This window comes from Dipodomys merriami, unplaced genomic scaffold (genome assembly GCF_024711535.1).
Source record: "Dipodomys merriami isolate MVZ:Mamm:240054 unplaced genomic scaffold, mDipMer1.0.p SCAF_25, whole genome shotgun sequence".
Taxonomy (NCBI): Eukaryota; Metazoa; Chordata; class Mammalia; order Rodentia; family Heteromyidae; genus Dipodomys; species Dipodomys merriami.
Genome location: NW_027203937.1, coordinates 6,240,278 through 6,259,696, shown reverse-complemented (window position 1 = coordinate 6,259,696; position 19,419 = coordinate 6,240,278). Strand labels below are relative to the sequence as shown.

Genomic DNA, 19,419 nt, shown 5'->3' with positions numbered 1-19,419 from the left:
ACAGTGGGCCTAGTGGCTCACACCTGTTACCTGGCTATTCAGAAGTGAGGCTGGGAGCACTGTAGTCATTCCAGGCCTGTCCAAGAAAAATGTTCCCAAGACCTCTGTCTCAACCAATAGCTGGGTATGGTTGTGCACACCTGTCATCCCAGACACATAGGAAGCATAAATAGAAGGACATAGAGTCCAGGTTGGCCTAGAGAAAAACAGGAGATCCCATCTCAAGAATAACCAAAGCACAAATGAATGTAGGATATGGCTCAAGTATAAAGCCATCCATTCAAATCCAGTGATTAAAAAAAAAGCAAAGGAAAAGAAAAATGAAGAACACAGGAAAAGGAAAAGAGCATGAGAAAAGCCAGCTTGCCTGTTCTCTAGAGTCACATTCCAGTTCTTTGGTCCCAGGTCCCAAGCTGCACTGCTGTTTGCTGCAGTAGTGAACAGTAGACTCTTTCCAGTGGGAGCTGGGAAAAACAGATCATTGTTTTTTTCTTGGACAACTATGTAAAATCTATCCTCACTTCGCTATAGAAATAGATCTATGTCTTCTGTAACAGACTAAATTTCAAATGTTATGACTAAAAGAGATTCTCACCAAACAACATTACAAGATAGAATTCAGTAAAGATAGACTTAACATCTTCTTTCTCAAGAATTTCCCCACCCCCAAAAGTCAGGTCTGACAGGAAACAAGCAAAATCAGATCACCTACTGCCGAAGCATGGGCTCTGCAGTCAGATTGACTGGGTTCAAATCCTTGTTCCTCCTCTTATTACCTATGTCACCTTGGGCTACTTATTTAACTTATTGCTGCCTCCATTTCTTCATTGTAAAATAAGAACAATAAAAGCACCAAAAATATTATCAACAGTAAGCTATCTTGATGATTAGAAACTAGTGTAGATATGGTGCTTAAGATAATATTTGATATACAGTAAGTACTCAATAAATGTCACCATCATTCACTTATCTCAGGATTGAAAAAAGCAGTCAAAAATAACCAGATACAACTGGACCCTTGCCTGTAAATCCTAGCTACTCAGGAGGCTGAGATCTGAGGATCACAGTACAAAGTCAGCTCAAGCAGGAAAGTCAATGAGACTCTTTTCTCCAATGAACCAGCAAAAAGCCAGAAGTGGAACTGTGGCCCAAGTGGTAGAATGCTAATCTGAAGCACAAAAGTTCAGAGACAGCACCTAGGCCCTGAGTTCAAGCCCAGAACTGACAAAAAGAAGACTAAAACAAAACAATAAAAATCATGTACAATGTGCTACATTAGCAAGCAAACATCCCAGATCCGGTAAATAATTTTAAAGCAACTAAGGAAGATAAACTGTCTGTGACCAATGATTACTCCCAGATACCAACAGTGTAATAGATACATAGCATTCACAGATTGAATATGTGTGGCTTTTTAACTTTTTTTTAACTCCCCATAAGTTATCCTGAATGTGTCACACAAAAACTGCAATTAAGTCAGAATGGTCCTATACAGGTGTGAAATGGTACGATCTTGGCAGACTAATCTTTGATTAGTCACTCAACAGCAACAGTAACTATTTTGCAGGTTTTCATGAGATATATGAGCTCATCCAAGCATCTCAATAATCCTGTGAGGCAGGTATGATCAACCTCATTTTCCAAACATAGGAAATAGCTACAGAGTAAAGAACAGCAAAGGTCTCAGGCTACATCCTCTGCACATGTCTCAAAATGTCAAAACTGAAACAATCTTAGGGTGCATTCTGAAAAGAATCAAACTGAAAATCCAGACCCTTTACTTCTAACACTTAAGAAACTATCCTAAAAACCAACAGTGGTATAGAATCTGACCTAAAGAATCTAACATGCCACAGCTGTCTCCTTCCCAATGCAGATCACTGGCCAAGGGGCCATAAGTGGTCAGGGGACAGATCTGACTGAGCAGTTTGGTCTGGCCTGGGATGGAGCCCATGCCCTCAGCCTCCCAGCCCTGTATTTTAACCAAGTGACTCAGCCAGAGGCAGAGAAGCCCAGGCGCCTGTGGCTGTGAGTAATGGTAGCACAAAATGCATCTGTCTGATCAGAAGCGGATGGTGTGAGTTCTGTCAAGACTTACAGTAAAACAATGCTTCTGCAAAGGAAAAAAGACATGTCTGTTCACCCCGAAGTCAAAGGGTGCCTTTCTATCTCCCTCTAGTTCAGAGTGCAATGCAAAAGTTGCATCTTAAGCTTATCCTACCTGTAAATATTTCTGGATGGATTTACAGAAGACTTGGGAATAATAAACTGTCTATTTCTATAAGTAACTACAAAGTGTGATGTTACAAAGTTAATACAAATGTGATGAGCACATTTTGGTGTTGTTTTATCTAAGAAAGTGTTTTTGCAAGTTTACATACATTAAAGATAATCGTCATTGTCAACATCAGAGAGAACTTGCACCACATTTTAGCAAAACTATACTACAAAGTCTAAGCCCTCAGGGATTTAATCTTTTCCCAAACTGATCTTTAAAAAAAAAAAGTCTTCCTGGGAGCTTGTGGCTCATGCCTTTAATCTTAGCTACTCAGGAGGCTAAGATCTGAGGATCTCGGTTCAAAGCCAGCCTGGGCAGGAAAGTCCATGAGACTCTTATCTCCAATTAACCACCAGAAAACCAGAAGTGGTGCTGGGCTCAAGTGTAGAGCGCTCATCTTGAGCTGAAGAGCTCAGGGACAGCACCCGGGCCCAGAATTCAAGCCTCACAACCAACAAAAAATAAAAAATAAGTAAGTCTTTTCAACTCTTTTCTACTCCGACCACAGCTGTTCACTCTTCTGTCTTCTGCATCTTCTCCCCCACCTCCAAGGCTGAGCCACTTAAGACTCAAGTGGCAGTCATGTGCCTTTCTTACACAGCACAGGGCCAACTGCCCAGAAGGAACTAAGAAAAAATACTAACAGGTATTTAGTGAAACACGGGACTTAAATATCATTTTAAAATCTGCTTTCATTATATTTCTACGTACCAAGTCCTTTCCTCCCAACATTCTAAGAGGGAGTAGGTTCGCAGCAACGAATGAGTGGGAACCAGGCTCTCCTCTCAGTGATATGTGGAGGGCAGTCAGGTGGGACAACCCCTAGAAAACCAGGAAGGGGGTGACCACAAGCTCAAAGCAACACCTGAGTCATCTAGATGTGGAAATTCCCTGCTACACTTTTATTTGGTCAGCTATGAATGGAAACGAGCCCTGAATCAGATTTTTTAAGACTGGACGAAATTTGATCTAGTCCAACTCCTTAACTTTGTAAAGAAATGAAGGCCTATCAGGACAATGTGACAAATCCCAATTAGTACAACTTGCCTTTGGTAGTAGAGGCAAGGGTAAAAGCCAAGCCACCTGATTCCCAATACAGGACCCATGTTTATGTCTTCCTGGAGCATCCCAGAGCAGGGCATCACCACTGAGCTCCCCTTGAGGCAATGGCTGCCAGTACTCATGCCCACCATGGTTAGGTACCCTGCCCTCCTAGCTGCTCTAACCATCTCCTCCCAGCATGTCTCTGCCCTTACAGCAACTAGAGATACTTTGAGAAACTCCTTAAGTAAATGAATGGCTATCTTGAATGGCAAGCCTGTCTTCATCCTGTAAAATGGAACTATGTTCTCTTCTTCACTTCTACATTCTGCTGAAGACCAACACGATACTGGTCACCAAAGAAACCAAGGTTCTTGGAAGAAAACTTCAAGCTGAGCTCCAATAAAACACTTAAATCATAATTAAGTCCCACAAATGGTAAGTCAAGGGTCAGATTCCATCATTTTATAAAGTCTAAAATGTTTTTAAATATACTGCAATTAAACATTTCTCTATAGCATACACTTTGATGCGATTCATATAACAGGTAACACCAACGCTTGGTCCTCATGATGACTTTGCTAGCAGAAAGTAAACTAGGACTATTTTGACCTGAAATTTCCTCCAAATATTCTTGTGTTGATAGTTTGGTTAGAATTCTGTGTTCCTATTGGGAGGTGGTGGAACTTTTAAGACGTGGGGCCTACAAGAAAGAGGTTAGGACTTTGGGTAAGTACCTCTGAAGACATTATTAGAACCTTGTCCATTCCTTTCTCCTCTTCACCCCTCTCCCCTCTCCTCTTACTTTCCCCTTACCCTCTCTCTCCCCCTTCTCTCTCATCCTCTCCTCTCTCCTTTTTTCCTTCTTCTCCTCACTTTGAGGCAAGATGTTTCTTCTACCATAATGTACTACTTTGCCACAGGTCCAAAAGTAGCAAAGCCAAGACAACAAAGCCTGAAATCTAAAAGCCAAAATAAACCCTCCCTTCTTACAAGTTGATTGTCTCTGGTAATTTTTACACAATCACAGAAGGCTAATTAACACAAGTAGGCTCATTACTTCCAATACAGGAGGGAAAGTCAGAGAAGCTACCTGTGTTGCTGAACGTTGCACAGGTCATAAAATGGAAAGATGAAGCAATGTTCTTATTTAGGGCCCTCCATTCCTAACTTTATAAATGACCTTTTGAATTTTCAGGTCAAATTTCCACAGCAACACTAAAAAGCAACCTTTTCTGTTGCATTTGAGACATTTAGCAAGGAACACAACTTGACCCTACATCCTCAGCAGCAACCCCAGTGTGACATTTCTCTCTGCTGGAAAAGGAATGGCACAAAGGATGTGGTGGGCATGGTAAACATTGGGCATCACAAACAGGACTAACCTTTATGATAGTTTTAGTTACCATTTTTTTCTGTGTTCTTTTAAAAACAGTATGAGATGGTTCTTAGCTCTGATAAGAATTCAATAAATAAGAGTTGTATTTATTTTTTAATTTGTTCATATAGATGCAGAAAAAAATGATTCCAAGTTTTTTGTTATTTATAATTGTAGATGTATTTGGGGAGGGGTGTTTGTTTTTTGTTTATTGCTGTTTTTGTGCTGGTCCTGGGATTTAACTCAGAGTTTGGGTACGGTCCCTGAACTTTTTCTGCTCAAGGCTACCACTCTACTACTTGAGCCATAGCTCCTCTTCTTCCTGTGTGTGTGTCTGTACCTACGCAGGCACCTAATTGGAGATAAGAGTCTCAAGGACTTTCCTGTCTAGACTAGCTTCAAACTGTAATCCTCAGATCTCAGACTCTTGAGTAGCTAGATACATTGGTTTTATTTATGTATTTGCTTGTTTATTATTGGTGATGGTAATTTGTATTTTACCTTTCTCTGCCATGACTGTGTATGGTTTTGGTAATATGAAAGTAAGAGAATTGTTTTTGTTGTTTAATTTTTGGTCAGTCCTTGGGCTTGAACTCAGAGCTTGGGCACAGTCTCTGAGCTTCATGTGCTCAAGAAGCTCTACCACTTTGAGCCATAGCACCACTTCTGGCTTTTTCCAAGTAGTTTATTGGAGATAAGAGTCTCATGGCCTTTCCTGCCCCAGTTGGCTTCAAACATTGATCCTCAGATCTCAGCCTCCTTCCTGAGTAGCTAGGATTACAGGCATGAGTCACTGACATCTGGCTAGAATATTTTAACTTTAAAACATTTTCATGTTGTGTGCCAGTGGCTCACACCTGTAATCCTAACTACTGGGGAGGCTAAGATCTGAGGATTAGGGCTCAAAGCCAGCCCAGGCAGAAAAGTCCCCTGAGACTCTTATCTCCAATTAACCACTCAAAAACCAGAAGCAGAGCTGTGACTCAAGAGGTAGAGCGATACCCTTGAATAAAAGAGCTCAGGGACATAGCCTAGGCCCTGAGTTCAAACCCCCAACAGACCAAAAAATAAAAAAATTCATTCTGCTCAGTGGAGAAAGGGGTTGCCTCCGGAGGGAGTTAAGCTCAATGATGACAAACCAGAAATGGAAAATACAAAGGGACTTTAAGTATCTATACCACAGTCTTTGCCTGTCTTCTCCATCTGGGTGCCCCCAAAATATAAAACAATCTTCCAGGACACCAATATTTACTAATATTTATTCAAATATTTGGGGGTGAGTACAACTATTTTTATGTGTTAGACATGAAATCAAATGGGAAAAATTCTAAGTCCTTAAAACAATTTTCAGGCTTGCTAGAGCTGATCTGAACTAGAGCTGATCTGAGCTCCCAGGAGCACCTGGTATTCCTTCCCATTGAGGCTCTTCTGTGAGGAACGTTGGGAAGCTCAAAGGTAAACAGTACCTCTTACACACACACACACACACACACACACATACTTTGAGCTATAAACTTGTTAAAACCAAGTCATTTTTCAAGTTAGGTTTTTTTAAGTCAAACATCTTTGCATAGACTATTTCTTTAAAAAAAAAAAAAACCACGTGGAAGCAAATGTCTTAAATAGGGAAATATGAAAGCTACAGGGCATCACTCACCCTACTGGCCTTGCTCAAAGTGTTCGTGAAACCCCTGGCAGGCTTGCCTTATGGATTTTGAGGATAGAACACAGACTGCCATAGATGCTTCCCTTTTCAATAGGGTAGCAGACCATGCAGCACAAAGGTGCTAATTCATTCATTCCACAAGTGTTTATTAAGTGAAGGTTGAAAAGGGCCTCCTACAGGACAGTGGATCATTCAAAAGCCAACGGTCAAGTCTAACGGATCAGATGTGGACAATCAATCTTTCATTAGACCCCAAACCACTTCTAGGATAAAGCAAACAGGGCCCCTGCCCCACCCACATGCTAGCAGCTGGTCCCCATTCCATAGGCCTTCTAGAACAGGACCCTTGCTGAGAGCCCAAGGCAGTTACCGATTCCCTTCAGAATAACTGAAACTCCTGCACTATAAAGACCCAGCACCTACTACAATGTGTGAAACAGTGTCTGACAACCAGTAAGAACTCAAAATGTCAGGTTTGTTATTATTTCAGCTTGGCCTTCCTCAAGAAGTGCAAAGAAAGTAGAAACATTGCAAGGTTTATAGACTGAATTTGAATCTCAGTTATGCCATTTACTTGAGTGACTCAAAAAAAACCTATCTTTCTGAGCCCGTTTCTTCTTTGTAAAATAAATGAGGCTCTAGAGTGAGAATTAAGGATGTATTATATGCAGAACAGTGCCTGGCTCACGGTTAGTGCCTAAGAAAGGGTAGTTAACATCATTCTGCCCTTCCCCCTCACCTCTTCTTCCTGGCCACTCTTGATGGGCCCTGGAATCTGATCTCACCCAGATGCACACTAAGGATTAGGTAGGGCTGGACTCCACAGGTGAGGAAGTTGTGGAGGGGGCACACTGCTGGAGAATCTACCAAAAAATGATTAAACTCCATAACTCGGCCATCCTGCTCTGTCTGGCTGCTGCTCCGGTGGATGGCAGGGAACACCACCCGTGGCTGGGAATAGCTGCCAAAAAATAAATTAAACTAAAAAAGTGAAGGGACAGGAAGCTGGACAGCAGTTTGAATACATTCCACCTTCCAAGGTCTGTCTGTCTGTCTGTCGTCTGTCTGTCACCCTGCTAGGCCTCCTGGGTGCCTCTCCGCCTGACTACGGTTCAATTTATTCTTAACTGGGTTTCCATCTCAATCCAGAGCCCAAGGCCCCAGAGGCTGCTGATCACCAACCAGCAGGACTTTGCCTGGAGGCAGGAAGTGGAGCCCCTCACAGTCCGAGGGGACGCAAGCAAAGGAGATGGGGAGGAGGCAGGGTAAATCTCCGTGCGGAGAGGTCTGCGTGCTGGGGGCGGGGGGGGGGGGGGAGGATCGAGAACCGATTGGCTTGTTCTCCTAGAGGTGGTCAGCCCCGTCCCGGTTCCCTTCCTTCCCTTCAGCCCACCTGCCTGAACACCCTGCCTTTCTGCAGCCGAGCAGCCGCGTCCTGCCCAGCAGCCGGCCCACGTCTAGGCTCAGCCCTGGAAAGCTCCCAAGCCCGACGCCCCAGCCCGCCCCGCCCGTCCCGGCACCCCGGCTTCGGCGGCGGCGGCGCGGCTCGCAGAGGTGGCACTTAAGGGGGAAGTGGAGGAACGCACCGTTCGCGCTTCAGGGCTGAGGGACACCGTCAGGACTCTAACACAACTCCCTTCTTAAACCGACGGAGCAGCGGACACCCCCGGGAGGGGAAGCCCTCCAGATAACAGCCAGATAACCCGGGGCGCTCCTTCGAGTCGCCGCCAGGTAAGGAGCACGTCTGCCGCTGGCACCCCGGCCGAGTCTCCTCGCCCCCGGGCCCCCGCTCCCAGCGCGGCGCGGCGCAGCGCGTTACCTTCCGACAGGCCGCGCGCTCCCTGCCGCCCGCTCCCGCGCTGCGCGGCGCTCTGCCCGGCCGAGCTCACCCGCGGGCTCCCAGACAGGCCAGGTATCGCCAGCTGCAGTCCGCGCGGGGTGGCGCGTGCGGGCTCCCCAAGAGAGCCAGGGCGGGGGCGGGCGGGGCCGTTCCTGGAACGCCAGCCAATGGCAGGCGCCCTGGCGGCCTCGCCCCGCCCAGCCCCGCCTGACCACACCCCTCGCCCCGGCTCCCTCCTGCACCAGCCCTGTCCCCCTCAGCTGCTTTGAAGCCATGGCCCTCGGAGGGCTTCTCTCCTGATTCCTTCTCCAGTTGTCCCCGGAGCAACTTGGGTTTTGCACAAGTAAAGAAAGCAAAACTGATCATCTTTTTTTGAAAAACCGTTGTGCATTAAGAGCGTGGAGCCTCTCCACGCAAATGATACTGACAGCCACTGAGCAGAGAAGGAACGCGGGTGCATGGTGCCTGCCCCGCGGCGAGGGAAGCTGCTTTAACCCTCAGGGGTCAGTGCACGAGTTGTTGAGAGCATTAAATAAAGTGCAGGGTCGAAAGTATCTATGAGGCCCTCAGTCTAAACCTAATATTGCCAATGACAATAATGCTATCAAAAAGTGGCAGATGCAATCGGAGCTGCGGATGGGCGTGCAAAGAGGACAGGTGTGTTCCCGGCCGGCTGGCACGGAGGCGGGGACGCCTATCAAGACAACATTGCATCGCAGCCAGTTATTAAGTTCTGATACTGGGACCAGCCCAAGCCAACTTCTGAACCTGAAGGCCTCAGGTCTGGGATTAATGATATCTTCCCACTGAAGTCGGCCTCTCGTTCTTTCAAAGCTTTTCTTCTTTCCCAATTACAAATGCCCATCAGTGCTATTTGGTGCTGGGTGCAAAGCTGCTACCCTGGCTAGGGCTCTGCAGGCTAAGATGTTATGGTGATTTTGTAGCCTTTACCCAATCTCTGGTTCTGATGAGTCCTACCAGAGAGCACTGGAGATGAAGGAGCACCAAGACGTGCCTTCACCTTGTCTTTAAAGAAATACCTTTGTTTATGTAACCATAGCCCCTCTGAACATCACCTTTACAATAACAATTAAAAAGTCAAAAAAATCACCTTTGTAAACTAAGCACTGGTGTCTCATGCCTGCAATCCTAGCTACTCAGGAGGCTGAGATCTGAGAATTGTGGGTTGAAGTCAACCTAAGAATGAAACTCTGTGAAACTGTTATCTCCAGTTAACTAGCAAAAAGCTGGAAATGGAGCTATGACTCAAGTGTGCTAGCCTTGAGCACAAAAACCAAAGACAGAGGCCTGCCCCTGAGTTCAAACCCCAGAACTGGCATTTTAAAGAAAGAAAGGAAAGGAGAAAGGAAGGAAGGAAGGAAGGAAGGAAGGAAGGAAGGAAGGAAGGAAGGAAGGAAGGAAGGAGAGAGGGAAAGAAAGAAAGAGAAATAAGAAAGAAAAGAAACACAAAAGAAAGAGAAGAAGAAAATGAAGGAAGGAAAGAAGGAAGGGAGGGAGGGAGGGAAGGAAGGCAGATTCATAGATCTTTACAATTTAGGATAAGTACTATAAGGAGTGTACAAAAATGTCACACAAGCACTTGGGGGAGGAAGAAGAAGAGGAGGAGGAGGAAGAAGAGGAGGAGGAGGAGAAAGAGAAAGAGAAAGGGAAGGAGGAAGAGGAAGAGGAGAAGGTAAGAAGGAGGAGGGGGAGGAAGAGGAGGAAGAGGCACAGTGGAGATGGAGAAAGAAGGAGAGGGAAGGAGGAGGAAGAGGAAGAGGAGATGAGGGGGAGGGGGAGGGGGAGGAAGGGGAGGAGGAAGAAGGGGGAGGAGAGAGGAGAAGGAAGAGGAGGAGGAGGAAGAAGAAGATGAGGAGAGACAGAGAGAGTGAGAGAGTACTGGTACTGGGGCTTGAACTCAAGAATTTGCCCTCTGGCTTTTTCTCTCAAGGTTGGTGCTCTATAACTTGAGCCACACCTCCACTTCTGGCTTTTTGCTAGTTAATTGGAAATAAGACTCTCATGGACTTTTCTGCCCTGGCTGATTTCAGACTTCAATTCTCAGATCTCATCCTCCTGAGGAGCTCAGATTACAGGCATGAGCCACTTGCTCCAGACTACAAGGTCATTCTTGAAGGAGGAGAAAAGGAAGGAGTTGGTTACATGCTGCAAGACTCACCATGCCTGCCTTGTTGGGGAGCAGCTTTATGTACCCAGCTGGAGATGGCTGCTGGAGAATGATGTTAAGCCAGGAACCCAAATGTTTTCAGTACCTCACTTTCATTGTTCATGACCCCTGACTTGGTTAAGACGCTTCTGTCTCCTCTCCCTGGCACTTTCTAGCCCTGAGGGCAGATACAGGGGCTTTGCTCATCTGTGGATGCCCTGCATCACCTGGCACACAACAGAAGGAACTCAAAGCTTGCTACTCCCAGAGCCACTCCTCCCCTGGAGACAGCTATGCCTGGCCTCAGGATCTTCATTTCAGGCTCAGGGGCAGGCAAATTTGGTGAGAATTTTTGAGGCAGTCTTCTTGGGAGTTCTCAAAAAGAAAAAAAAAAAGAAGCTCAGCAATTAAAAATTAGAGCTCTGATGTCAAATGGTCAAAATCCAAATACTGCCTCCATCAGTGTCTTATAAAACTTCATGAGAGTTACCCAACTTCTCAATGTTTCAATTTGCTCACTCATTAAAAAGACAATAGTTATGCTCCTAAGGGTAACTATGAGGATTAAAATGAGAAAATATGTTTGTTTAGCACAGTGTGTTGCATGTAGAAAGCACTAAAGAAGCCTTAGTTGTTGACATGATCATTTCAAGTCAGCACCAATAGGACAAGTGACACTTCAAAATGGGTTGCATATCAATGACACTGAACTTCATAGGATTGTATATTTATTATAAAGGGAAAAGCTGTAAGGCAGGAACCATGAAGTGATGATAGATGTAATGTGGGTTTTACCCCATGGACTCCACTCCCAAGTTACTGGAGCTGATTGGAAACATTGGCAAAGTAGCAGTGTATAAAATTAACCCTCAGAAATCAATGGCTTTCCTGTATGCCAATAATGAGAAGAGCATGGCTGCAATTAGGAAAGCAACCCCTTTTGTAATAGCCCCACAAAAATACTTAGGAGTTAACAAAAGAGGTGAAGGATCTGTATGATGAAAACTTTAAAAACCTGAAAAAGGAACTTAAAGCAGAACTAAGCAAGTAGAAAAACCTCCCGTGTTCCTGGATTGGAAGGATTAATATCGTGAAAATGACAATACTGCCAAAGGCTATCTACAAATTGAATGTGATACCTATCAACATTTCAACCTCATTCTTCAATGAAATAGAAGAAGCAATCCAAAAATTCATTTGGAACAATAAAAGACCCCAAATAGCAAAAACAATCCTTAGTAGAAAGAACAGCACTGGAGGAATATCAATTCCAAATTTCAAACTCTGCTACAAAATCATAGTCATCAAAACAGTTTGGTACTGGCACAAGGACAGACCTAAGGACCCAGAAATGAACCCACAGACCTATAGCCACTTAATCTTTGACAAGGGAGCTAAAGAAATAGAATGGAAGAAAGACAGCCTTTTCAGTAAATGGTGCTGGCAAAATTGGTTAAACACTTGCAGAAAACTAAAACTAGATCCCTATACATCGCCCTGCACCAGAATCAACTCCAAATGGATCAGAGACCTTGAAATAAAAGCAGATTCCATGAAAACATTACAGGAAGGAATAAATGAAACTCTAGGTCTCCTTGATACAGGCTGAAATTTTCTTAATAAAGACCCAGAAGCACAACAAATCAAAGAAAGGTTGGACAAATGGGATTGCATGAAATTGCAGAGCTTCTGCAGGCAAAGGTCATAGTCTGCAAGATCAACAGAAAGCCCACGGATTGGGAGAAGATCTTCACTAGCCATACAATGGACAAGGGTCTCATATCTAAAATATACTTAGAACTCAAAAAACTAAATCCCCCAACCACAAATCTTCAAAGAAACAACTGCCCGATTAACAAATGGGCTATAGACTTAAAGAGAGACTTCTCTGAAGAGGAAATAAGAATGGCCAGTAGACACATGAAGAAATGCTGGACCTCTCTAGCCATAAAAGAAATGCAAATCAAGACAATGCTGAGATTCCTCCTCACCTCAGCTAGAATGGCTATAATCAAGAACTCTAATAACAACAGATGCTGGAGGGGATGTGGCCAACTGCATTGTTGGTTGTTCAACCACTCTGGAAAGCAGTATGTAGTTTCCTCAAAAGACTCCACATAGAGCTCTCTTATAACCCAGCAATCCCACTTTTGGGCATTTACCCAAATGATCACATACAAGATCATACCAAAGCTACCAGCACAACCATGTTTATTGCAGCATAATTTACCATAGCTAAGATACGGAACCAACCCAGATGCCCCTCAGTAGATGAATGGATCAAGAAAATGTGATATGTATATATATACATATATATGTATATATATATGCACACATAAAATGGAATTCTATGCCTCCGTCAGAAAGAATGGCATTGCCTCATTTGTTAGGAAATGGAAAGACTTGGAAAAAATTATATTGAGTGAAGTAAGCCAGGCCCAAAGAAACATAGGTCCCATGGTTTCCCCTGTTTGCAATGACTAGTATGTCTAGGACAATCAGAGAAGGTCAAAGGCCTTGTATATATGGCCACATGAGATAATGTTAAGCAAAGTGTACCCCAAGACAGGAACACAGAGGGTTTTTTTGTTTTGTTTTGTTTTTTCTTGCTAGTATTTTTAGTGTATTTACAGTTTACTATGTGATTCTTTTGTTTCTATTGTAGGTTCTTCCCCCATGATATAAGCCCTGTTTTCACTGGATTTGATGCCTGTGTTCTGCATCTTGTATATACATTTTTGTAATTTGGGGAGGGGAAGGTATATTGCAGAATGCTTAAATGGGGATGCAGGCTGACCCATTGTGATGACCAGATGTACAGGACACTATTTTGAAAATGAATGTTACAATGCCCTCAAAGGGGAGGGGAGCAGGCCGAGCTCGGGAGGCAAGGAGGGAAGTGATGGTAGGGGGAAAATAAAGGAGGAGGTAACAATGCTCGCTATGAAATGTACTCATTACCCTACTCATGTAACTAACCCCTCTGTACAACATTTTTACAATAAAAAAAATACAAAAAAAAAAAGAGACAGAAATGTGGGTTCTACCATGGACCTCTCTGGGTGATTCTGGACAAGACACTTCTCCTGTGTGAGGGACTGTTCTATACAACAGAAATAGTTCTAAGACCAGTGCAATGGAGACCATGATGTAGCACTTAGTACACTGCCTAGCCTAAGGAAATAGCTCCATACATGCGGTCAATAGCATGTCCATGATTGGAAGAGAGTTCTTTCAGGGAAGAGTAATCAAATAGTAATTCCAAAAGAAAATGTAAACAAAAGTAAACATTGGTAGAATCTGTGAGAACTAAGTGGATCAAGGGATCTGAGACACCCGCAGGTAGAGCCTGGCCCATGGTTTTCCTGATGGAAGTGAGTTATTTAAATTTGAGGCCTCCTGTCTGAACAAGGATAAAATTATCAGCTCCCCTCCAGAAAAGTGGAATGCTATGAGGCTGCTGTTTTTAGAGGAGACTCTAGCGTGTAGCCTCTAAATGCCATTCAGTGGTGACTTTGTAGACTCACAGGCACATTGCTGAATACATCTTACAAGCTGGTTAACAGGTTGAAATTTATTGGAGACATGGGCTATATTAGTTCCTACAGATTTGAATTGAAGCCCTCATTGTTTTTCTTGTACCAGGGATAGAACTCAAAACCTTTGTTCCTCAACCAATTTCTTGCCATTGATTTCATTTTGTCTTATAGTTACTTGTCTCAGTGTCTGCCACCGCCAATAATTTTAAAGCTCACCCACTCAGTGACATTTTCTCTCTTGTATTTCTCACCCTTCCATCATTTTCCTTATCCCATCTTTTCCCAAATGACTTGTACACCGTAGGTATTCAATAAATGTCTGTTAAGTTACATTGGCAAACAGTTTCTCATAGATATATTACATAGCTCTAATACATAGATCTATTGCCACCATGGAGGGGGAAAAGTAAGAGAACCTTCCTTCTAAGGACATGATTTTGTCTTTATGCTATGTACATTTGTAACTTCTTTCCCACTAAAATTGTAGATATTGCTAAAATGCTGGATAATTACATCTAGTGCAGTATTGTGGTTAGATGACTTATAGCAGTAAGTATCAAATGTACAGCATTTAGAACATAATTTAATCATGGTACTGGGTCACCAAAGCAAGAATTTGCTGTTCTAAATAATTTGTAAATGCTGGCTATCTTTTTAACTTTTGCAAATACAAAGCTTTTGGCTGTAAATCAAATTGTGTTAGCAATCTCTCTACAGTCTTTAATAGTGTCTCACATTTCTACAGGGCTTTGTATTTTTCAAAGGCCTTTCACTTTGATTATCTTGTTTGATCTTCACATCAATCCCTTGATGAAGGGCTGCCACTAGTATCAGCATTTACAGATGAAAACAAGCGGGGCTGGAGAGAATCAGGTCCTGATACCTAAGCCAAATGAAAAACTAATAATGAAGTCAAGTTACAACCTGGAGATTGACCATTATTTATCATCTTTATAAGCAATGATCATAGGCAGACATCTGCTTTAATTTATGTTCATGTGTAAATGCTTTCATACAGAATTCCTTTAAAAGTAAAGACTATGTCTCTGATACGAATATACAATAATCATTATTCATTACAACAGTGCCTTTCACCTGTTCATGCTAACAGGTATTTTTAAATCTCTAGGTTTTATATCTCTAGGTTTACCCAACATTATACAACAAATATTTCTTAATCTTTAAAAAAAAAAAGTTACTTCAAAAAATAGAGTTGCGGGCTGGGAAGGTGGCTCAGTGGTAGAGCACTTGCCTTGCATGCCTGAGGCCCTGGGTTCAATTCCTCAGCACCACATAAGCAAAAAGAAAAAAGCCAGAAGTGGCGCTGTGGCTCAAGTGGTAGAGCGCTAGCCTTGAACTGAAGAGCTGAGGGACAGTGCCCAGCCCAGAGTTCAGGCCCCACAACCGGACCAAAAAAAAAAGTAGAGTTGGGCACTGGTAAGCTAGTAAGTGCAATGCCCTGAATTCAAATTCCAGTACTGCCAAAGAAAGAAAAATGTTTTTAAAAAGGATAGAAGGCCTCCCTCTTATATAGGGCACCTAGAATGGTCAAATCCAGATGTTATCGTTTTTGTTTATTTGCTTATTTTTGAAATTCTATGTACTTAAGAGCCCATGTGTACTTACCTTGGAAGAGGAGACAGTGAACTGTAGGAGACTCTATTAATCCTTGGTAATAATCCCAAATGGGGCTGCTGTTTATGTACTGAAGCAAGATCTCAGTAAACCCAGGATGTTGTTGTAGTTAAGGTTCTATTTCCTACCTGCCAGGTACTGGAGTCAATGCTTTTATATTCATTACTTCATATAATCATCTGAGAAGCTCGAAGTGGTTACAGATAAGAATCCAAGTTAAAAAAAAAAAAGAATCCAAGTTATAGAAAATTACCAGCCCATCTCAGTGGAGAGCTGGGTACAGCAGTCTGTGTCTTTTATCCTAGCTACAGTGAGAAATATAACACAGGCTTCCTGCTTCACACCCAGACAGGAAGTGAGTCCCTATCTCAAAAATAACAAGCAGGAAATAGGGTTGCAATTATGACTCAATGGTAAGAGTGCTTGCCTATATGCAGACCTTGAGTTCAAACCCAGTAATGACCAAAAAATAAAAATTAAAAAGTGATTACTGTTGATTGAAATGGCTTTTTAAATAAATATAACACATAGTTTGTCAATAGTACAGTAGTTCATCATACTTGTGTTGATTACCTGACAATATTTGAGACATATTGAGTTAAATATATTCTAAATTTGTTAAAACTTTTTGTGTGTGTGTCTTCTAGAACTTTTTTTTTCAAGATCTGGGACTTGAACTCAGAGCCTGGACACTGTCCTTGAGCTTTGTCTTTTTTGGACAAGGCTAGTGCTCTACCACTTGAGCCACAGCTCTACTTCTGGTTGTTTTTGAAAGTTTATTAGAGATAAGAGTCTCATGGACTTTCCTAACAGGGCTAGCTTCAAAACCATGCTCCTCAGATCTCAGCCTCCTGAGTAGATAGGATTACAGGCGTGAGCCACTGACACCCAGCTAACATTTTAAATTCAATATGCGACTCGCATGATATTCTATTGGGTAGGAGTGCTCAAGACTGAGAAGACTACTTTCTCCATCTGTTTTTCTCCTTGAGAGAAGATTTAACCTCTGCTTCCCATTGTCTTTGTGGAAAGTTCTCTTTCTTCTTCCCACCACTGTGCCATGATGAGAAAGGGCCTTGTAAGCATCATATACAAGATAAGGCAGACATATTGAAAGAGCTAACTATCCTCTGCTTTAGGACTCAAGCTACAAAAATTACAAAATACTGTCTTTGCTACTGACTCTTCTGACTATACAAAGGGATCTTGAAGAACATACACTGAACATTGGGTTGCCTGGTATGGACAAAATATGATTGTGTTCCTTCTTGGTTCATTCATACTTATGCATAAACTTCATACTACGAATACTCATTGAGTGGTCATTAGAGATATTGCATATCCCTAATGAAGAGTTCAAAGATAAACAGATCAGTAGTCTGCTGTTGATTTTCTTTCAAATCTATGTTAGTTTAGCCAGGTACTGGTACCTATCATCCTAGCTACTCAGGAGGCTGTTATCTAAGGATCTTGGAAGCCAGCTGGGGAAGAAAAGTGAGACTAGAGTCTATGAGAACTATAGGTGTGGCTAATGCAGTAGAGCTCCAACTTTGAACAAAAAAGCCAAACAAGAGTGCAAGGCTTAGAAGTGGCGCTGTGGCTCAAGTGGTAGAGTGCTCACCTTGAGCTGAAGAGCTCAAGAACTCTGGATTCAAGCCTCACAACTGTCCCCTTCCCCCTCCCCACCCGAAAAAAGAAAACAACTCTAGGAAAAGAGTACAAGGCTCTGAGTTCAAGTACCAACACACACACACACACACACACACACACACACACACACACACACACACACACACACAGAGTTTATTTCTCACTTAAACATAATAGGCACCCCAAAATACTGAAAAAAATCTCTAAACCAGAGATGATAGGGCCCAGAATCTACTCCTGATTTTATGTGAAATGAGTATATATCTTTTTCAAATCTTGGGTTTTTCCACCTATAAAATTGAAAAGAATAAAAATATCCACTTTGTCTATTGTGAAAATAAAATAGCAGAAATGGTCATCTATAAATTACACTTTTTTAGGTGTTTTGAGACATGGTCTCAGTACTGTTATCTAGTCAGTCTTAACTGACTTTTGCCTTTGCCTCCTGAGAGCTGGGATTATATGTGTGCACCACCATTCTTGGCTTATCAAAAAGCATTGCAAGTCAGAAGATTTGGCCTCTCCTTGGGACTCCACTAACAACAGTAGTGAAGGCATTTGACCTTTCAGGCATCAGGGCCTTTTCTCTGAAGGTCAAATGCATCTATCCTAGGTCTCTTCTAGATCAAAATCTCAGGTTTTAAGAATTTATAAAAATTTCTGGACACAGGGGCACCCATGGCTCACTCATTCCTATAATCCTAGCTACTCTGGAGGCTGAGATCTGAGGATTGTGGTTTGAAGTCTGCCTGGACAGAAAAGTGCCCATGAGATTCTTATCTCTAATTAACCACTCAAAAACCTGAAGTGGTGCTATGGCTCAAATGGTCGAGAGCTAGCTTTGTACACAAAGAGGCTCAAGGACAGTGCTCAGGCCCTGAGTTCAAGCCCCACAACTGACTAAAACATAAAATTGGCTGGACTGTGGTTTAACTCATGGCTTCACACTTGTTAGGCAGGCACTCTACCACTTGAGCCATATCCCAATCCCAAGAATTTATTATTTTTAAGGTAATAATTCTCTGAATAAAAATATTTATGTTGACCAAAGTTATATTTACCATATCAATTCTCTCACCATCAGCCTTATAAGATTTAAATGTATAAAATCTTTGGAACTTTTCTTACTTGCTTACAGAAAAATCCCTGCTTCCAATTATTTTATAGTGTCTTGCCTCTACAGTTTTAGGCTCCCAGGCAAAAGAGCAAAATATTAAAGACATTTCAAACAACAGTTGTAGTTATCTATTAGTATAGCAAACCACCCCAAACACAGTAGTTAAAATGAGGTATTAATTCCCGTAATTCTGTGGATGGGGCTTCTGCTGCACAAGACAGATTCAGGCCAGCACAGGCACAAAGCAGGACCCTACCTTGAAAATAATCAATGTAAAAAGAGGCTGGAGCCTGGCTCAAGTGGTAGAGTGACAACTTACCAAGCACAAGGCCCTGAATTCAATGCATAGCGCCATCAAAACAATAAATAAGCAGATTGCCAGTGGCTCACTTCTGTAATCTTAGCTACTCAGAAGGCTGAGATCTGAGAATCTTGGTTCAAAGCCAGCCCAGGCAGGAAAGTCTGTGAGACTCTTATTCTCTAATTCACCACCAAAAAAAGCTAGAAGTGGCGCTGTGGCTCAAGTGGTAGAGCACTAGCCTTGGGCTTAAGAAGCTCAGGAACAGTGCCCAGACCCTGAGTTAAGCCTCAGGACTGACTCACACACAAAAACTAAATAAATGAACTGAAGAGATACATATATAAGATTATAGTACAAAGGAGGAGGCTACGATGCTTGATAAGAAATGTACTCACTATCTTGCCCATGTAATTGTAACCCCTCTGTACAGTATTTTCACAATAAAAAATAAAAAATAAAAAAAGAATGATAGTCAAAATTCACACACACAAAAAAAAGATTATAGTACAGAGTCCTTGCCTTTGAAAAACTTCCCATTCATTTCAGGAGTCCATTGACCCAATGAGTTTGTGGAATGGTAGCCTGGGTAGTGGCTGGTGGGGGATGGGGCAGTGAATGGCTCAGGAATGAAGTATGTCCCAGAAGCCAACATTCTAGTGGGAGAATCAGAGAAAAAGTGAGTGATTATACAACAATGATTATAATATGTACACTATTTCATAGACTTTAAGATGTATCTTTTTATTATCTTTAGTTATAAAAGAAGTTTCAATTCAACAGGTCGGATTTATAAGTACAATGCACCAA

At 42.5% G+C, this 19,419-nt stretch overlaps 1 protein-coding gene across 1 annotated transcript in view; it reads right to left on the bottom strand.

The window, feature by feature from the left end:
* The window catches only part of Sytl2 (synaptotagmin like 2), a 132,674-nt gene extending 116,928 nt beyond the window's left edge, over positions 1–15,746 (bottom strand). The window contains 1 exon segment of the mRNA XM_070034849.1: positions 15,536–15,746. The gene's annotated coding sequence lies outside the window, so the exon portion shown is untranslated.
* Positions 15,747–19,419: the final 3,673 nt, after the last annotated feature.